Raw genomic sequence first — 21,803 nt, 5'->3', positions numbered from 1 at the left:
GGCCGTGCAGGGGGCGTGTGGCCACTTACTTGGAAGCGCTTCTCGCCCTGCCCCCAAGCAGGGCTGGTTTCGGTGACTCAGAACGCTGGAAGTCAGTGAGATATTAGGAGTGTTATATCTTCGCCGGAGGAAAAAGTAGTAGGAGAAGCGGCAGCAAGGGAACAAAATAAAGAAAACAAGTAGAACCACGACTTTTTTTTGTGTGGAAGGAAAAACTGATTGAAAACAGCGATTTGAATCAAGTAAGTGAGAAGCGGAAGGAAAACACTTTTGTTAACAAAACACGGACAAGCATAACTTTTAGTAAATCGTAGAATTTCAGTGAAAACTCAGTTTCAGTTGTTGGTGGTGGCCGTTGGGGGAAAGTTCCGTTTCGAACTCCGGCGAAGTTTAAATGGCCGCTCGAGCCCGATGTCGGTGCCGGGTTTCACTCTTTCTCGACCAGGATTTCCGCGGTTGCGGTTAAAGGCACAGATTTATCACGCTTTTATTTAAGAAAAGTATATATTATATGTATGTGTGTGCGCGCGCGCAATCGCTTTTATTCCTCAGGCGTTGCGCTTGTTTGGACTGTTCGGCGCCTATCTTAGGCCTCATCCTCTTCCTGGATTTGTGGATGGGAGAGGGCCCGGCACCGCCCCGTGAATTGTTGTGCACATATTAGAACCGTATAACTCGATACAGAGTCCAGGTGCACTCATTAAACCTTTTACTTAGTTTCCTAAAGTTTCCCACCTTCCCCCTCCCGCCATGAGTTTTGTGTACGACTTATTGCTTTTTGCTTTAAATCATCATTATAGGTGGGATTTCAGACGCCAACTCAGCCTGCATATTGCTTTCCCTAAATGTTAATCTCAGTACGTTATAATTTTGAAATATTTATAGAATGCCTCAGAAGCTGGATGAGTTGGCATGTGAACTATGCCACTAAAGTATGTTGTGAAGCTTTTAAAAGTTGCTTCTTTCTGGTTTTGATAGCTTCTTGGTACAGCTCCTTTGACATAATCGCAATAGTTTGTGCGTTGTAAAATAACACTCGTAATTAAGCGACCTGAAAACAAAAGGTCAAAACCTTTTGTCTGAGAGGGGTGTAAGTGGGAAAAATAACCGTAGTAGAATACACTGCCAGCAATGATAGGGTGATCAAAATCAGGAATTCTCAAGCTGCATGTGGAGGAGTGCATATGGAGGTGGAGGTCCATGTGGAGGTTGTTGGGCTGGAGGAGATTAGAAGTAGAGTTTAGGGAGGACATGAAAGAGTTTGAGAACAATGGTGAAAATTTCAAAGTTGAAATGTTGCCAGTTTATGAGTCAACAAAGTCCAGGAGGAACAAAGTAATAACTGAATGTGACCATACACAGATCAAACCATACACCGGAATTTTGGATGAGCAAATTAGATTACTTACAGTGTGGAAACAGGCCCTTCGGCCCAACAAGTCCACACCGACCCGCCAAAGCGCAACTCACCCATACCCCTACATATACCCCTTACCTAACACTACGGGCAATTTAGCATGGCCAATTCACCTGACCCGCACATCTTTGGACTGTGGGAGGAAACCGGAGCACCCGGAGGAAACCCACACAGACACGGGGAGAACGTGCAAACTCCACACAGTCAGTCGCCTGAGGCGGGAATTGAACCCAGGTCCCTGGCGCTGTGAGGCAGCAGTGCTAACCACTGTGCCACCGTGCCGCCCCAAATGTTTTAGATTAGATTACTTAGTGTGGAAACACGCCCTTCGGCCCAACACGTACACACTGACCCGCCGAAGTGCAACCCACCTAGGCCCATTCCCCTACATTTGCCCCTTCACCTAACACTACGGGCAATTTAGCGTGGCCAATTCACCTAACCTGCACAATCTTGGACTGTGGGAGGAAACCGGAGGAAACCCACGCAGACACGGGGAGAATGTGCAAACTCCATGCAGTTGCCTGAGGCGGGAATTGAACCAGTGTTTCTGGCGCTGTGAGGCATTATTCCTGATGAAGGGCTTTTGCCCAAAATGTCGATTTTACTGCTCTTCGGATGCTGCCTGAACTGCTGTGCTCTTCCAGCACTAACCACCGTGCCGCCCACCTTCAAAGTGTAAAATGTAGGAAACCAGCCAGAAATGTGATGAAGAGTAGAGCTTTGGGGCATATGCACCTGAAGATATGCTTGCTAATTGAAGAATGGTTACATCGAGTTGAGATGCCAGAATTGGAGAAGCACAGATATCTTATCTCAAGCCAAAGGAAATTAGAGATGGGGAGGTGCAATGTTGTCGTTTCTTGCAAAGTGTCACGTGTACACAAGTACAGTGAAAAACGTTGTGAGCAATACAGCAGATCATATAAGTAAGGACATATAGATCATAGCTTAGAGTGGTGCTGGAAAAGCTTCATGAAGGGCTTCTGCCTGAAACATCAATTTTACTGCTCCTAGGATGCTGCCTGAACTGCTGTGCTTTCCCAGAACCACTCTAATCTAGACTCTGGTTTCCAGCATCTGCAGTCATTGTTTTTACCAGATGATTATGATTTTTAGCTACAAATCTGTTTAAAGTCTGACCCTTTTTTAATTTTATCACTCTTCGTCACAGAGTATGGAAGCAGACCCTTTGGTCCAACTCGTCCATGCCGATTGGCTATCCCAATCCAATCTAGTCCCATTTCCTGAGGCCCTTTTCCCTCCAAACCCTTCATATATCCATCCAATGCCTTTTGAATGTTGTAACTGTACTGCCTCCTCTTCTGGCAGCCCATTTCACACACGCACCACTCTCTGGGTGAAAAAGTTGCCTCCTGGGTTTCTTTTATATCTTTACCGTCTCGCCCTAAACTAATGCCTTCTATTTCAGGTCTCCCCCACCCCCAGGGAAAAGACCTTGTTTATTTACCCTATCTATGCCCCTCATGATTTTATAAACCTCTAGAAGGTCACCCCCTCAGCCTCTGATGCTCCAGGGAAAACAGCCCTAGCCTATTCAAACTGTCCCTCTAGCTCAAAACCTCCAACCCTGGCAACATCCTTGTAAATCTTTTCTGAACCCACGCAATATTCCAGAAGTGGCCTAAACAATGTCCTGTACTGCCACAACATGACCTCCCAATTCCTGTACTCAATACTCTAACCAATATAGAAAGCATACCAAACAGCACCTTCACGATCCCATCTACATGCAATTCTATTTTCAAGGAGCTATGACCTCTAGGATCTTACCATTAAGTATATAAGTCCTGGTAAGATTTGCTTTCCCAAAACATAACACCTTGCATTTATCTAAATTAAACTCCATCTGCCTCTCCTCAGTCCATTAGTCCTTATGATCATGATCCCATTGTAATCCGAGGTAACCTTCACCTCCAATCCGCTACACCTCCAATTTTGGTGTCATCTGCAAACTTACTAACTATACCTGTTATGCTCACATCCAAATCATTTATATAAATGAAAAGTAGTGGACCCAGCACTGATCCTTGTGGCACTCCACTGGTCACAGGCCTCCAGTCTGAAAAACAACCCTCAACCACCACCCTCTGTCTTTTGCCTTTGAACCAGTTCTGTATCCAAATGGCTAGTTCTCCCTGTATTCCATGAGATCTAACCTTGCTAACTAGTGTCCCATGGGAATACTCGTTGAACGCCTAATTAAAGTCCACATAGATCACGTCTACTGCTCTTCCATCATCAATTCTCTTTGTCACTTCAAAAAAACTCAATCAAGTTTGTGACATGATTTTCCACGCAGAAATTGACTATCTCTAATTAGTCCATGCCTTTCCAAATGCACTTCCGTCCTGTCCGTCAGGATTTCCTCCAACACAGACATCAGTCTATAGTTCCCGGGCTTGTCCTTACCAGCTTTCTTTAATAATAGCCAACCTCCAGTCTTCCGGCACCTCACCTGTGACTATCGATGATACAAGTATCTCAGCAAGAGGCCCAGCAATCATTACTCTAGCTTCTCGCAGAGTTCTATGGTATTCCTTGATCAGGTCCTGGGGATTTATCCAGCTCTTCCTTCTCTGTAATGTGGATGTTTTTCAAGATGTCACCATCTATTTCCCCACTTTCTAAATCTTCCATGTCCTTTTCCACAGTAAACACTGATGCAAAATACTCATTCAGTATCTCCCTTATCCCCTGCAGCTCCACACAAAAGTCATTTTGCTGATCCTTGAGGGGCTCTGTTCACTCCCTAGTTGCCTTTTCGACCTTAACATGTTTGTAAAATTTCTTTGGATTATCCTTAATTGCATTTGCAAAAGCTATATCCTGCCTCCTATTTGCCCTCCTGATTTCCCTCTTGAGTGTACTCCTACTGCCTTTGTACTCTTCTGAGGATTCACACTATCCCTCCTGTCTATACCTGACATATGCTTCCTTCTTTTTCTTAAACAAACCCTCCATTTCTGATCAAAACAGACTTTTTTGCCTTTTGGCCAATTATCTTGATGTTTTAAGACAATACAAATGTTTATCTGATTAACTGCTTAAATGTTGCAAAATTCTCTGACTCAGTCACCCTTGGACATTGAGCTCCACACTTCCACAACCCTTTAAGTGAAAAGGATTCTTCTTAACTCTTTTAGCCCCTCTACATGTGTTCTGATCCACCTCATATCTAAGCCTCTCATAATCTTGTATACCTCTGTCAGCACCCCTGTCAACTTTTGCTGCTCCAAGGAAAATGACCCCAGTCCAGTTTTTTGTCAGACTTTAGGCACCAGCACAATAAATGATATCTGCATCCTTGATAGTGCAGTCATATCCTTTCTTGAATATGGTGACCAGAACTGGGCACAGTTCTTCAGTTGTGGCCTAACTACCTTGTTATACAGTATTGGTGTAACTTGCTTACTCTTGCCTTTACAAGCCAAGGCATAGAATTCAAATATCCTCTCTGCTTCCTTCATTTGCCTGCACTTCTACCATCAGAGACCTGTAGATATAGACACTAAAGATCCCTCTGACCTTTGTTACTTTCCAGGGCCTTTTTATTCATAGTGAATTAGAATCCCTATACTATGGAAACAGGTCCTTCAACCCAACAAAGCCACACTGACATTCTAAAGAGTAACCAACCCAGATCCATTCCTCCACCTTTATTGTCCTGTATTTATCCCTGACTAATGTACCTAACGTACACACAGCCAATTCACTGAGCCTGCACATTTGGATTCTGGGAGGAAACCCATACAGATGCAGAGAGAATGTGCAAGCTCCACACAAACAGTTGCCTGAGGCTGGAATTGAACCTGGGTCTTTGACACTGTGAGCCAGCAGTGCTAACCAGTGAGCCACTGTGCTGCCCCAGATTTGTAATAGGGGTAATTTCTTGCCTTGTTAGTTCTCCCCAGTTGTATTTCTTTTAATTTTTCCAAGTTGAATTCCATTTGTCACTGTGTTGTCCATCTAATCAGTCCATTAGTACCCACCTGCAGTTTACAGCTATGCTCCTCAGTATTTACTGCTTTATCAAATTTCATATAACTATCAAACTTCTTAGTCATGTCCCCTACATTTCAGTCCACATCATTTAAAGTGTACCACATATAGCCCCATGGAACAGCAGTGGATGCTCCTACTTTCTTGATAAGTCTTTCACAAGCCATTTTTTTAACAAAAGCCTCATCTCAAATTTAATGAAATTTGTCAATCGTGATGAGCATCTCTTAACAAATCCATGGTGAAAATCTGTGATTTACCTATTGAAGTGCAGACCAACTTCTGAGAGTCTGAGTATTTCTAATAACTTGCATATACCTGAGGCAAGACTGATTGGCCTGTAATTTTCTGGTCTGTCCTGCCTGCCTTAGCGGTTTCGGTTCTCTTACTGTTGCTGCAGGTAGGGAACGAATTTAATATTAATGAATGTTTGTTTATTTCTGTCCAGCTCCTTTTTAATAACAAGTTTATTTGCTAAATCTTTTTGGTCATTTACATTATGAGCGAATAAAGTTTAAAAAGATAACATCAGGTCAAAATATTATCTCATTACAACAGTAACTTGTCAGACTGTCAGAAATTAACTAGGGACTTAGTCAAAAGTGAAATACTTAAAGATCTTTGCTAAATTTCCTGTTTAATTTTCAAGTTGAAGTTTCCAGTTTTATTAGTTTGGATTTTAAAAAAATGTAGTGCACGCTGTACATCTTGTTTACACTGAGCTGGTGCTAGACCTCATTCAAATAATTTGTGATCAAAGAATAAGCAACACCTGAAAATGCTCAGCCCAAATAGTAATTATTTTACATCAACAACTCTCTCTCTTGTTTTTGATACAATGTACTATTTAGCTCAAATCCAGAATCAGTTTTTCATGCACATGATAGAACTTGAGAATTCTTTCCACTCATTAGCTTTCATAAAGCATTTACTGTGAGTATTCTTCCCCCTCTTGCTCCTGCCATCCTTCCAAGAGTAAGGAAAAAAGCATTTGTCTCAGTTTTGGAAAATATTTTGTGGAGGGTTTTGCAGGTGATTTGCACTACGTTGTGTAACTCGGAATGACATTCAGTTCCATTGCAATGCTCATTTTAGATGTCCAAAAACAGTTGGTCAGGAAATTGTAGATACTTTATATGTGCTGAAAATGTGTTGCTGGAAAAGCGCAGCAGGTCAGGCAGCATCCAAGGAGTAGGACAATCGACGTTTCGGGCATGAGCCCTTCTTCAAGAATGAGGAGAGTGTGCCAAGCAGGCGAAGATGAAAGGTAGTGAGGAGGGACTTGGGAGGGGCATGGTGAGGGTGATAGGCCGGAGTGGGGGTGGGGGCAGAGAGGTCATGAAGAAGATTGCAGGTTAGGAAGGTGGTGCTGAGTTCGAGGGTTGGGACTGAGACAAGGTTGGGGGAGGAGAAATGAGGAAACTGGAGAAATCTGAGTTCATCCCTTGTGGTTGGAGGATTCCTAGGCGGAAGATGAGGCGCTCTTCCTCCAGCTGTCGTGTTGCTATGGTCTGGCGATGGAGGAGTCCAAGGACCTGCATGTCCTTGGCGGAGTGGGAGGGGGAGTTGAAGTGTTGAGCCTGCAATCTTCTTCCTGACCTCTCCGCCCCCGCCCCCATTCCAGCTTATCACCCTCATCTTAACCTCCTTCCGCCTATCGCATTTCCAATGCCCCTCCCCCAAGTCCCTCCTCCCTACCTTTTTATCTTGGCCTGCTTGGCACACTCTCCTCATTCTTGAAGAATGGCTCATGCCCGAAACGTCGGTTCTCCTGCTCCTTGGATGCTGCCTGACCTGCTACGCTTTTCCAGCAACACATTTTCAGCTCTGATCTCCAGCATCTGCAGTCCTCACTTTCTCCTAGAAGATACTTTATATGTGCCTGTTTTCTGCTAAGGCAAAGTTTTCCTCAATAATACAAACAGAAATGTGCCTTCGTATATTGCCCAAATGATTAACTCTCTTTCATAGCAGCTGTTGTCTGATCTTGCACTCCTTCCTACAGGGCTCACTTAATGGATTCATGTGTGACTGCTTCCAGATTTTGGTTGTGGGTGAATTTGCGTATCTGACATTGAAGCTAGGATTTGCTGGCTCATGTAACATATTGTTATTTATTTGTCTTTACAAATGGGATTCTGCAATTATTACTTATAATCTAACCAGTTTTGTTGAAAAAGTTGTTGTAATTTGATAGTTTACTGTGTACAGTATATAAATGTCATTATCGCATTATCCAGTTTTACATATTAGTCTTTGTAGCTAAGTGATATTACCAGTTACTGTTTTCCTTATGACCTTCAAGAGAATCCCTTCCTTTACCCTTTGTCATCCAAATGACTCCTATAATGTATTAACTCCATCCGATGCAAAAGATTAGGAAGCCATTTCTTGTTGAATGATAAGTAGAATTCTGATTAATGTGTAGCTAAATTCTTGTCCCACGCAAAGACTTTTCCAATTAAAACCAAGAAGTAGTTCACTTCACATTTTGTGTTTTCTCAGTTTGATCAATGCAATAAACAATTCAGCCATAGAAACTGAAGACCCTTCTTCAATTGCAGTGCTAATGTCGAGGGATTGTCATTGATATTTGTGTTATTTTTGTATTATAGTTGGTTTCAGATTTCCAGGGGAAAGTCAGTATGCAGATGACTGGAGAGATAATACTCTGGTGTTACCCTTACGTTGAGGTATTGGTTGAGATGTGTACTATAGAAGTCTTCGAGTAAAAAATGAGGTCTGCAGATGCTGGAGATCACAGCTGCAAATGTGTTGCTGGTCAAAGCACAGCAGGTTAGGCAGCATCTCAGGAATAGAGAATTCGACGTTTCGAGCATAAGCCCTTCATCAGGAATGTCTGTATTGCAACTGTAAATTAAATACATGCCTTTGCCTAATGAGATTCACTGCATTTTCTACTTTCTTGAATGTTGTCAGCTGTAAGCTTTCTAAAGCCTAAACTTAGCATTCTGCTTATTGTTTAGATGATGCTTATTGTTAGAGGCGTTGTAGCCTCTTTGTTTCCTCACTTACTGCTGGGGTCTTCAAAGATTCCATTCTTGGCCTTGTTCTGTTTCTTGTCTGTGTATGCTGTTTGTCAGTAAATTATTATAATCTAATGATACAGCATTAGTTCCATGCTTGTGTTGAAGCCACCCATCTCTACTTCAACAGCGCCTCACTTGACCTGTGTACAGGAGTGTTTGCCTGGCTGATGTCCATTATTGAATGAACAGAAATTTAACTTTAGAGCTGTGATTCAAATATGCACAAAAGAGCTGAATTCCAAAGTTGAAGTGATAGTGACTACCATTAACTGTTAAGTGCTCTAGGAAAAACTTGATTTGGTGCTGGTGGGGGAAGTCAATACCTGGCACAAAGGAAGACAGTTGTTGGTCACTTAACTGCACAATATCTTCGCATGAGTTCCATAGTGTGATATCCTCAGTCCAACCACATTTAGCTACTTTGTCATAAAATGTTCACTGGTTGCGCATTGATCGTTCACTACTCATTTAATAGTGAAGTAGTCCAGGCCCAAATGCACCAAGACCTGGACGAATCAGATTTGGATTGACAAATACCAAGTGACATTTTGTGCCATGCGATGATCATTTCCAAGTGAGAATCTAACCGTAGCCCTTTGACATGGCCATGACTGAATCCTCCGCTACTAACCTCCTGTATGCTACCTTAAGAAACTGAGCTGCAGCTGCAAAATCAAGTCAGAGGCTAGGAATCTTGCAGTAACTCAACTGATGACTCCCCAGAATTTGACCACTATCCACAAAGCACACACCTGTAGTTTGATGAAATACTTGCCCACGTGTGTAGTTCCAACAACATAGAATCCCAACAGTGCAGAATGGAGCCATTCAGAGCAATCACCATTCCAAAGAGCATCCCACCCTAATCTATCTACCTGGACACTACAGAACAATTTAGCATTGTTATCCCGTTTCCTTATCTCCATATCTGTCGAAGCAAGCACTCTGAGTCACAGTATGGCTTTACCCCCTTCATCTTTATTCTGGGCCCTGGAGGGAGAGAATGATCACCCATGTTAATAGAGACATGAGTTCTCAGTCTTCTCTCGAACAGCAGATTCTTAAGGTACTTACAGGGGACAGCATCCAAACAAGGCAAAATTGTGTGACTTACAATCAGCAAGCATCAACATAAAATCCCTGAAGAAGGGCTTCTGCCCGAAACGTCGATTCTCCTGCTCCTTGGATGCTGCCTGACCTGTTGCACCTCTTCCAGCAACACATTTTTCAGCAAGCATCAACAGTAAAGATTAAGCCATCTGGTGTTATACATTCTGAACCTTGTTAACTGACATTACATAATGATGCTTTTCATGTTGTTAACCCACTTACCTTGCCTCCAGCACCTCACTGTTTACTGCCCAACAAGTCCACATATACACTCTGAAGAGTATCCCATCCAGACCCACTCCTCTACCCTATTACTCAAAATTTCCCATGACTAATGCACATAATGTATACATCCCTGAATACTGTGGACAATTTAGCACAGCCAATTCACTTAACTTGCACGTCTTTTGACTGTGGGAGGAAACAAGAGCACCTGAGGAAATCCACGCAGACAGGCAGAATGTCTGTGTGGTGTTTGCACAGTCACCAGTGGCTGAAATTGAACCCGGGTTCCTGGTGCTGTGAGGCTGCAGTGCTCACTAATGAGCCACCGTGCTGCCCGAATGAAGACTTGAGATGAGCTGGAAAGGCTAAGTTGGTTGACATAAGAGCTGAAAATGAACTGTCCTACCAATGGAATTATCAAAGTTGAAAGCTTAGTTCAGGATTAAATGTCATACCAAGGTTGAAAATATACTACCTTGAGCAGTGTTGCAAGGAAAAGGGATGGAGTGAGACTTGTGGAGCAGAAAGCAATTTCAGTCTTCAAAATATTTATTTCTACTCGCCGATCAACAATCGGCATCATTGGTTGAGCCAAAATTTATTGCTCATCACGGTTTGTCATTCAGAAGGCGATGCTTTCTTGAATTGCTGGAGTCAATTTTTTTTGTAGGTGGACCCGTAATACCATTTTGACAAAAGTTCCAAGAACAGCATGTCCTAACAACACTGAAAGAACAGTAAAATATTTCTAAGTTGGGATGGCAAGTGGCTTGGAGATGAATCTCCAAGTGAGGGTGTTTCCATGTACCAGCTACCCTTGTCCTTTGAAATGGTAGTGGTCATGGATTCAAAAGTGCATCTAAGCAGCCTTGGTAAATTTGTACAAAGCACGTTGTAGATGTACACATCGCAACTACTCAGTATGGAGAGAATGAATTTTTAGGATGAAGCGTATCAAGCAGGCTACTTGTCCTGGTCAACATCAAGCTTCTTCAGTGTTTTGGTCAGCACAGTGACTATGATTAGCGCTGCTGTCCCATAGCACCAGGGACCCAGGTTTGATTCCAACCTTTGGTGACTGCTGTATAGAGAGCTTGCATGTTCTCACCATGTCTGCTTAAGTTTCCTCTGGATACTCCATTTTCTCCCAAAGTCTAAAGATGTGCAGGTAGACAGATTAGCCATGCTGAAAAAGTGTATAAGATATGAGCAGGTAAGGAAAGAATTTTGGGTTTTGGGTTGTGTAACAAAGGCTCAGCTGGTGAGAATTAGAATTAGAATCCCTACAATGTAGAAACAGGTGATGTGTGATTGGACAGGCTTAATAAGTGGGCAAATAGTCATACAGCACACAATCCATGCCAACCAGGTTTCCCAAACTACTTGCTTATGTTTGGCCCCTATCCTTCTAAAACATTTCCTATTCATTTACCTGTCCAAATGACTTTTAAATGTTGTAACTGTACCTGCCAATTCCACTTCCTCTTGCATGTACTTATCACCTTCTTCATGAAGAAGTTGTCTCTTTGGTCCCTAATAAATTTTTCCCCTCTCATCTTTTAAACCTATGGCTTTTAGGTTTGGACTCCGCTACACTCGGGGAAAAGACCTTTTGCTATTCACCTTATCTTTGCCTGTCATTTTATAAACTTGTATAAGGTCACCCCTCAACCTCCTATGCTCCAGGAGAGAGAGGTCCGAGCCTATACAGCCTCTGTTTATTACTATCTGTTTATAACTATCCAGTCTCAGAAACATAGTCCTTGTAAATCTTTCTGCACTCTTTCCAATGTAATTACATCCTTCTTATAGCAGGGCGACAAGAACTGCACTCAGTACTTTAAAATGTTGTCTCATTATTGTCTGTATAACTGCAATGTGATGCAGCAATTTCTACAGTCGGTGCTGTGACCAATAATGGCAAGTGTGCCAAACGCTGCTTTCACCACCCTGCCTACCTGTGACACCACTTTTGAACTATGTACCTGAGCACATGGGTGTCTCTGTTTGAAAGCACTTCACATGGCCCTACCATTGACTGTAAGTCTTGTTCAGTTTTGTTACCAAAATGAAAAATTTCATTTATCTAAGTTATGATTTGGAGATGCCGGTGTTGGACTGGGGTGTACAAAGTTAATTGCACAACACCAGGTTCTAGTCCAGGAGGTTTAATTGGAAGCACTAGCTTTCGGAGCGCCGCTCCTTCATCATGTGGTTGTGGAGGACACAATTGTAAGACACAGAATTTATAGCAAAAGTTTACAGTGTGATGTAACTGAAATAAAACATTTGAAAAATACCTTGATTGTTTAAGTCTCTCATCTGTTAGAATGACTATGATAGTTTCACTTCTTTCATTTGTAAATCGCAAAACTTCTTTTTTAAATGTTGCATTCTCAGGTTAACTGTAACAATTGGTGTTAGCTAGACAATATGTTCAGGATGTTAGCCCCCTGTGTTCTGTCTGTGACATAATGTTCAGACGGATTCTAATCTAAAAAGCGAGATAACAGTCTTGTATGAATTCATGCAAAGTACAATGTAACTCTGCAAGTACAAATTCACCCCACAAATGTGTATATGTGTGCATGTGGCTCTTTGTGTGTCTGTCTGGGTTGGGGGGGGGGGGGTTGAGTGTCGAGAGTGTCTTAAGTCTGAAGAGGTGCATGTGTGGGAGTGTCTGTGCTTAGTGCAATGCTGGTCACCTGTAGTATGACATGAACCCAAGGTCCTGGTTGAGGCCCTCCCTATGGGTATGGAACTTAGCTATCAGCCTCTGCTCAGCCACTTTTCACTGCTGCCTATCCTGAAATCCGCCTTGGACCTTCAGGTGACCATCCTCCGAGGTTGAATGTCCTGGACCACTGAAGTGTTCCCCAGCTGGGAGGGAACACTCCTGTCTGTCTGTTGTGCAGTACCCATTCATCCATTGCTGTAGCCTTTACTCGGTTTCCCCAATGTACCATGCCTTAGGGCATTCTTGCCTGCAACGCATAAGATGGACAATGTTGGCTGAGTCACTGAGTACCTGCCACGTACATGGTGGGAGGTGTCCCCACGTGTAATGGTGGTATCCATGTCCACACTCTGACACGTCTTGCAACGCCTACCGTGACAGGGTTGTACGGAGTTGTGCTGAAAGCTGGGCAGCTTGCTCTGAACAATGATCTGTTTGAAGTTCGGCAGTCGTTTAAAGGCAAGCAGTGGAGGTGTGGGGAATGTCTTGAAGAGGTGCTCATCCTCATTGATAATGTATTGCAGGTCACTAAGAACATTGTGTAGTTTTTCAGCTCCTGGGAAGTACTAGACAATGAAATGTATCCTGTCGGTTGCAGCACGTGCCTGTGTCCTGAGGAGGTCATTACGGTTCCTTGTTGTGGCACGTCGGAACTGGCGGTCGATGAGTTAAGCAATGTGCCCTGTTCTTACGAGGGCATCCCTGAGTACTTCCGGGAGGTGGGGGAGACACTAAATGAGTATTTTACATCAGTATTTACTGTGGAAAAGGACATGGAAGATGTAGAGAAATAGATGGTGACATCTTGAAAAACGTCCATATTACAGAGGAAGAAGTGCTGGATGTCTTGCAACGCATAAGTGGATATATCCCCAGGACCTGATCAGGTGTACCCTGGAACTCTGTGGAAGTGATTGCTGGGCCTTTTTACTGAGCTTTGTATCATCAATAGTCACAGGTGAGATGCCGGAAAACTGGAGGTTGGCTAACGTGGTGCCGCTGTTTAAGAAAGGTGGTAAGGACAAGCCAGAGAACTATTAGACCAGTGAGCCTGATGTCGGTGGTGGGCAAGTTGTTGGAACGAATCCTGAGGGACAGGATGTACATTTATTTGGAAAGGCAAGGACTGATTAGGGATAGTCGACATGGCTTTGTGCGTGGCAAGCAGGTCTCACTGACTTGATTAAGTTTTTTGGAGAAGTAACAAAGAGGATTGATGAGGGCAGAGTGGTAGATGTGATCTATATGGACTTCAGTAAGGCGTTCAAGGTTCTCCATGGGAGACTGATTAGTAAGCTTAGACCTCATGGAGTACAGGGAGAACTAGCCATTTAGATACAGAACTGGCTGAAAGGTAGAAAACACAGGGTGGTGGTGGAGGGTTGTTTTTCAGACTGGAGGCCTGTGACCAGTGGAGTGCCAAAGGATCGATGCTGGGTCCACTACTTTTCATTTATATAAGTGATTTGAATGTGAGCATCAGGTATATTTATTTAGTAAGTTTGCAGACATCCAAACTGGAGGTGTAGTGGATGCCAAGAAAATTCTCTCATTGGCCAATCTGATAAAGATCCCATTGTAATTAGCTGAGAAGTGCCAGATGGAGTTTAATTTAGATAAATGTGAGGTGCTGCATTTTGGGAAAGCAAATCTTCGTAGAACTTATCTAAATAAGGAGTGTTGCTGAACAAAGAAACCATTGGAGTGTGGCGTAATAGCTCCTTGAAAGTGGAGTCGCAGGTAGATAGGATAGTAGAGAAGGCATATGATATGTTTTCTTTTAATTGGTCAGAGTATTGAGTACAGGGGTTGGGAGGTCATGTTGTGGCTGTACAGAGCATTGGTTTGGATGCTATTGGAAAATTGCAAACAGTTCTGGTCTCTTTCCTATTGGAAAGATGTTGTACATCATTTCTGAACCCTTTCAAGTTTTACAAGGATGTTGCCAGGGTTGGAGGATTTGAGCTATAGGGAGAGGTTGAATAGGTTAGGGTTATTTTCCCTGCAGCGTCAGAGGCTGAGGGGTAATCTTAGAGGTTTATAAAATCATGAGGGGCATGGATAGGATAAATAGACAATCTTTTGAGGTGGGGGAATCCAAAACTAGAGGGCATAGGATTAGGGTGAGAGGAGAAAGATATAAAAGAGACCAAGGCGCAATATTTTCATGCAGTGTCGATTTACGTATGGAATGAGCTGCCAGAGGAAGTGGTGGAGGTTAGTACAATTATAAAGTTTTAAAAGGCGCGTAGGTATATGAATAGGAAGGGTTTAGAGGGATATGGACCATGTGCTGGCAGGTGGGACTAAATTGTGTTGGGGTATCTGGTCAGCATGGACAAGTTGGATGGAAGGGTCTGTTTCCATGCTGTACATCTGAGTCTACGACTCTGCCTGTGAACAGGAGCGGCCAAAACGTTTTGATTTCAGGAAGGAACTGGACCAAGCATTTTAGGTTATAGGAATCAAAGGATGGGGGAAATGTGGGAATATGCCATTGAGTTAGATAATCTGCCATGATCATCATTTCCTCCCTTGCCTCATTCAACAGCATGGGATATATTTGATTTAGCCTTAAAGATGCATCTACTTTTAATCCTGTTAAGACTACTCAAAACCATCTCTGTCTGTGCTAACCTATTTAAGTCTATCACAGTCTATCTGCCTGATTTCTATATTCACATTATCCCTCTCACTAGTGAACACCAACACAAACTATCAAACCTAAGCTACTAGCATTTAACATTCTGAGTATTTATAATCCAATCAATCTGTTCAGTGAAGTTCATAAATACCTCTGGAGCAATTAGATCTTGAACCTGGGCCGCCACCACAGAACCAAAAGAGCCCAAACTTCCAAAGGTCCATGGTCCTCTGAAATGTCTTTTGGTTTTTGTTGACCTCTTGCATGCCCCAAATCTTTAATTGCTCCAAGATTGATGATGCATTCAACTGTCTTATCTGCAAGTTCTCAAGTACTCCCTTTACACCACCTGTTTGACTAAGTTTTCGGTCATTTGACCTCTACTGTGTGGCTTGGTGTTGTGCTTTGTTTCAGGATGTTTATGATTTGAATTTGCAATCCTGTACTACTTTTTGCTATCTGCTATTGTTCCATGGGAATGTTTCATAAATTTTTAATTTTTTTTTGTAGAAATGAATAAACTGAACACTGGCAGCTAACCTGCAAGTTTTCTTGCCAGTCCATCTTATCTACTGTGTTTCATTGTTAATTTAACACTTTTTTTTTGTAAAATGCAAATATGTGTGCGGTTATTAGATTTGTTTAAAATTTAGTATATGCACAAAAATAGCAAAGTTATGCATTGGAAGCTATGAGCTTTGTGTGGGACTAGTGAAAATGTTTGTTTTTTTTGGATTTTGCAAAGGTGTTTCAGTGTAATCTATACTCTTTTATGAAAAGTTAGGAACTTTCTTTGATCTACTCAGCCTGTCATTGCAGTATGCAACTTAAGTACAGTGTTTGGCATTGCACCACTGCCAAATTTCATATACAATTGCTCAAATGTTTGATGGGCAGCATGTCTTTTTGGCACCTGACAGTATCCTGCTAATGGAAAATACTGATGCTACAAGTACATGGTAACATTTTAAAACAACATGCTTAACCAACTTAAATTTTTGAGGTACTTGAACTTTCTAGGGTCATTGTACCAGGCAATTTCCAGTTCAAATAGCAGTTTTTGGTCCATTTTTGGAGTTTGTGCATCATGCAATGAACTATGGTCTGATTGGGATAGCTATTGTCCAGTAGAAGTGCAATGATGCACTTTATTTATGTGCTAAGCTTGCAAGGTGAGGAAATTGATAAGGCTATGTTTACAAAGCTATTGTTGAGGCCAATCTTAGTGTGTGGAGCCGCATGCACATTGGCCAATAAAGGCAGGTTGGTGGTAGTCAAAAGGTATAGAAACAATTGGTGAATTTCTTCACTTGTTTTTGGAGATGAGGGAGCAAGTTAGACAAATCCATTTCAAAAGTGCTTTTGACCATTGGAATGGAGCACATTCAGGTGTATAAGAAATCTTGCGCACACACAACTGGTCTGAATGTTACAAGCATCTCCTCTACATTTCATCAGAAATGTATGCTGGAGAGGAGGTTTCAGAGTGTTCTAATTGGGTAGGATTCATTCCATCAAAAACACCATTTCTCACCATGAGCGGTGATGACCTAAAGGATCACATGGCTGCACCATCTATTTGTGTGTGTAGTGATGTTAACATCAAAACTGCAACTTGCTAAGTTCTTAAGTTTAATGAATCCAGATTCAGACGATGGTAGTTTTGATATCAGATGGTTTCTTTCAGTTGCAATTCACATGTAGGTTACGCATCGCCTTGGTGTAATTTTTTAAATTATGTATTTAAATTCCACACTTTTATGTGAGGATTAAGAGAATGGCCCTACTCTTTCTTTGACCAATCAGGGATAGCATAGGGAACTTGTGTGTGGAGTCTGAGGAGGTAGAGGAAGCCCTAAATTAGTGTTTTTGCTTTTGTCTTTACGAAAGAAACAAACTTTGTAGTGAATGAAACCTTTGAATAGCAGGTGTGCATGCTGGAATGGATAGAGATAGAAGAAACTGATGTACTAAAAATTTGTCAAACATTACGATTGACAAGTCGCCAGGCTCGGGCCAAATTTGTCCTTGGCTGCTTTGGGAAATGAGAAATGCGATTGCTTTGCCACTTGCGAAGATCTTTGCATCCTTGCTCTCCACTGGAGTCATACCTGAGGACTGGAGAGAGGCAAATGTAATTCCTCTCTTTCAAGAAAGGAAATAGGGAAATAACGTCTGTCATCTGCAAGGTGTTAGGATTCTGAGGGATAGGATTTATGACCATTTGGAAGAGCATGGCTTGATTAAATGCAGTCAACATGGCTTTGTGAGGGGCAGGTCATGCCTCACAAACCTTATCGAGTTCTTTGAGGATGTGAATAGAAAAGTTGAGGGTCGAGCTGTGGATGTGGTGTATATGGACTTCAGCAAGGCATTTGATCAGGTTCCCCATAGTAGGATCATTCAGAAGGTCAGGAGGAATGGGATAAAGGGGAATTTAGCTGACTGGATACAGAATTGGCTGGCCAGCAGAAGACAGCAAGTGGAAGTGGGAGGACAATATTCTGCCTGGAAGTTGGTGAGTGGTGTTCCACAGGGCTCTGTCCTTGGGCCTCTACTGTTTGTAATTTTTATTAATGACTTGGATGTGGGGATTGAAGGATGGGTCAGCAAGTTTGCAGATGACACAAAGGTTGGAGGTGTTGTTGACAATATAGAGGGCTGTTGTAGGCTGCAGCGGGACATTGACGGGATGCTGAGAGAGGCAGATGGAGTTCAACCTGGATAAATGCGAGGTGATGCATTTTGCAAGGTCAAATTTGAAAGCTGAGTACAGGATTAAGGATGGGGTTCTTGGTAGTGTGGAGGAACAGAGGGATCTTGGTGTGCAGGTACATCCCTTAAAATGACCACCCAAGTGGACAGGGTGCTTTTTTTTTTACAAAAAAAGCATATGGTGTTTTGGCTTTCAGCACCAGGGGGATTGAGTTTAAGAGTCATGAGATCTTGTTGCAGCTCTATAAAACTTTAGTTAGACCGTACTTGGAATACTGCTATTATAAGAAAGATGTGGATGCTTTGGAGAGGGTTCAGAGGAGATTTACCGGGATGCTGCCTGGAAGAGAGGTTGACTGAGCTTGGACTTTTTTTCATTGGAGAAAAGGAGGAGGAGAGGGGCCCTAAATTGAGGTATACAAGATAATGAGAGGCATAGGTAGAGTTGATAGCCACAGCCTATTTCCCAGGGCAGAAATGACTAACACGAGAGGTCATAGTTTTAAGCTGGTTGGAGGAAAGTATAGAGGGGACGTCAGAGGTGGGTTCCTTAGAGTTGAGAGAGCATGGACTGCGTTGCCAGCAGCAGTTGTGGAAGCATTGGGGACATTTAATAGACTGGTGGACATGCATATGGTCACAGAAATTTGAGGGTGCCATAGACTTGCCCTTTCCTACGTGAACATAGGTTTTGCTTTCATGATTCACTCATGAATTGAAAAGCAATTCATTACTTTTATAAGAGATGTGATTCTGCAAGTGGGGAGCTGAACAGTACACTATTCATGATACTAACTTAAAATAATTAAATGTTTATGGATTATAGAATCCCTACAGTTCAATTAATTATTTCTAACCACTTTTTTGGACAATTTCTGAGACACTCGGGCAGGTGGGACTTGAATGCAGACTTTCTTGTCAAGAGGCAGGAGTGTTAAAATTGCATTAGAGGACCAGTTGAGGTTTTTTTTCCCCCCACTGGAGATGCACATGTTCATGTGCAGGGACATTCTCTGCAAAGAAAACAAATGTGTTCAAATCTTGTATCTTGTTGAATTACATGGGAGAATTGGGGAGCCATTGGTTCTCTGGTTGAGGTGTTGCCATAGAGAAAGCAACCAACGGCGTGTTAATCAGTTGGCGTCCTTTTTTCTCTTGTATGACACATGGTTATTTGGGATTCTTGTGTTTGTCATAATGATCTTGCACTTTGTCTTTCAAGCAATAAATCATTAATATGGGTTAATTTGCACCTTTTGCAAATGTGCATTGATGGAATTTTATGAATCATTTAAACTTGTCACAAAGTTAATGCGGTAGTTCAATTTGTCAGTCATTCCTTAACCAACTTTACATGTTTTGAGACAGCAGAAACCTGTTATTTATTCTTTAGGATTGCTAATTAGTCCAAATCTGATTCTTCCCTCTTTTTATATATCAGGAGGTCTAAACTCTTATGCTTCTGCAGTTTCAGTTTTTTTTAAATGTACCTCCCTACTGCCTCATCTCTGAGAAAGGATTTGTAGTTGTCTTTATCATTAAAACGGTAACTGTGTTTTCCTCTCTTTCTCTTTAACACCCACCTTTCCCAACATGTGGCTCCCCATCCTGGTGCAAAGCTGGTTGATGTATTTGGCACCCTGATTTCAAGGATACTGTACTCCCTTTGGAACAGTTAAAATCCTTTGCCAAATACAGGGGAACCCCGATTATCCGAACGAGATGGGCGGACGGACACTTTCGTTCGCATGATTGATTTCCTCTGGGACTCAGAGGTTTTTGTGAGATCTAGTCCCTATTCAGGAGACTAGGCAGTAGCACACTGTGTGAGCATCTCTTTTTTTTTACCCCCCTCCCCAGCTTGGCCAGACTGTACATTAACAGTAAGACTGCTGCTGCCTTTGTGGGGAAGTCACCAAATAGCATAACTTTTTGCTGCAACTTTGACAGGTTGTACAAGACGATGTTGGAGAGATTGTGGCGAAGTGGGTTTAGGGTTCACCTGTGTGGGGAGAGAGGGTGGGAGGTCAGTCATTTGGAGACAGTGCCTGGGCTCCTGTCGATGTCCAGGACTGTTCTCAGTAGCATTTCGGTACGCCAAATTAGTTTTTAATCATAATACTTGTAAACAAAAGACACAATCAGGGATGAAACAGCTCTTTGGCGTAATGTTTCTATCGGGACCTTGAGTTCTCCTTCGGATAATCTGATATTCAGATAATCGAGGTTCCTCTGTACTACCTATTTTCAATTTGACTTTATCTCAGGTGCATTGAACTTTTATTGTGGCCTAAATCTGTGCTTGCTAGTACCGCTTTTAAACTCTTGAAATATTTACACTATGTAGTTGCTTGTGTGATCAAGCATTTTTCTTCAACACTAATTATAACGTGATTGAATAATTTAGACCGTTATTGTAGAACGTGAACTTTCCTTAACTGTATTGGCTGTAATGTGATTCTGGCACTGTTTTTAAACGGTGCGGCTATTGCGTAATTGTCTTGGACGTGAGACCGCATGAGAACGGAACTATTACATTATATCAGAACCACTTTACTGAAATATCCATAATTAAAAGTGTGAGCTTCTGACTATTTTGCATTTCCCATGTCAATTTACACCGATTATTGGTTGTTCATCACCCTGCTTTGCCTTGGTATTTCTTCCTGCATTTCCTGGGCTCATTTGAACTGGTCTTGCTTTGTTCCATGCTTCTATTTTCTGACCAGTGTTGTCTTTGCTGTTCCTAAGGGTCTCATTGACTCTGTTTTGCTCATACTTGTGCTGGAACTGGTGCCATGTACTGAAGAAGTTAGGTCAGCTTCCACTGGTATGTTGGCAGCCAGCATGAGCCGCCTACCACTTCTCCCTCTCCTTCAGCATTATCTTGGACTGTTGGTCTACTTGCCCAGTGTTCAATCTTGATAAGCTTCAGTGTCCTCCATTTAAACTTATCAAGCTGTTGTACTGTAGCACTGCAATTGACCACTGATTCCACACCCATCCTCGGCAATGATTTGCAAATAGCTCATTCACGGTTCATGTGTTCTGACAATAGTTTTTGGGAATTGAAGTTTTTACAGTAGGAGGTGGAGTAAATGCAAGTTTAGAGGCTACTACACTTTAAAGGTTTGGCCACTCAGGCGACTGACTGTGTGGAGTTTGCACGTTCTCCCCGTGTCTGCGTGGGTTTCCTCCGGGTGCTCCGGTTTCCTCCCACAGTCCAAAGATGTGCGGGTCAGGTGAATTGGCCAAGCTAAATTGCCCATAGTGTTAGGTAAGGGATAAATGTAGGGGTATGGGTGGGTTGCGCTTCGGCGGGTCGGTGTGGACTTGTTGGGCCGAAGGGCCTGTTTCCACACTGTAAGTCTAATCTAATCTATATTCATTTACAAGGTTAATTTATGGAAAGAGAGATTCATTTAAAACAGCAGGTGGACTGACTTAGCAGAAAAATTGGAGGTGTAACTTTTTTTTTGTGGGCAATTTGGAGGATGTTCTTGTGGGTCTGCTCTCTTGGCCTGACCCAAGTTGGCTATTTAACAGGACACTAACGGCAGGCTGTGGATAGGGTCAAAACTGCTGAGTGTCCATCTTTTGATAGTTATAGTTATGTCTGGGCCTCTTTGAAGAAGGAAGACGTGGTGTCCGCCAACACTATTGATCTCTTTTTAGAGTGTGGCTACAGCAGGGGTTTTTGTGTCCCCTCCAAACTGCACCACCACCACCCCCCCTGAACAAAACCTCTGTCTGATGTCTGCATTGCTCCTAGTGAACTTTGAACATAAATTGCTTGATTTCAAAAACAAAGGTTTACTTGTGGCGACTATTAGATGTTGTGAAGATACTGTGGCTTTAACAGCAGGTGTATTTTGACTTGAT

General features: G+C 42.5%; 1 protein-coding gene across 1 annotated transcript in view; it reads left to right on the top strand.

The window, feature by feature from the left end:
* The first annotated feature begins 23 nt into the window (after positions 1-23).
* Positions 24-21,803, top strand: part of ctnna1 (catenin (cadherin-associated protein), alpha 1) — a 159,610-nt gene continuing 137,830 nt past the window's right edge. The window contains exon 1 of the mRNA XM_060837081.1: positions 24-242. The gene's annotated coding sequence lies outside the window, so the exon portion shown is untranslated. The remainder of the gene's footprint in view (positions 243-21,803) is intronic.

Source organism: Hemiscyllium ocellatum, chromosome 16, assembly GCF_020745735.1.
Source record: "Hemiscyllium ocellatum isolate sHemOce1 chromosome 16, sHemOce1.pat.X.cur, whole genome shotgun sequence".
Lineage (NCBI taxonomy): Eukaryota > Metazoa > Chordata > Chondrichthyes > Orectolobiformes > Hemiscylliidae > Hemiscyllium > Hemiscyllium ocellatum.
Note: the sequence above shows the minus strand (reverse complement) of the source record. Positions and strands in the feature narration are given on the sequence as shown.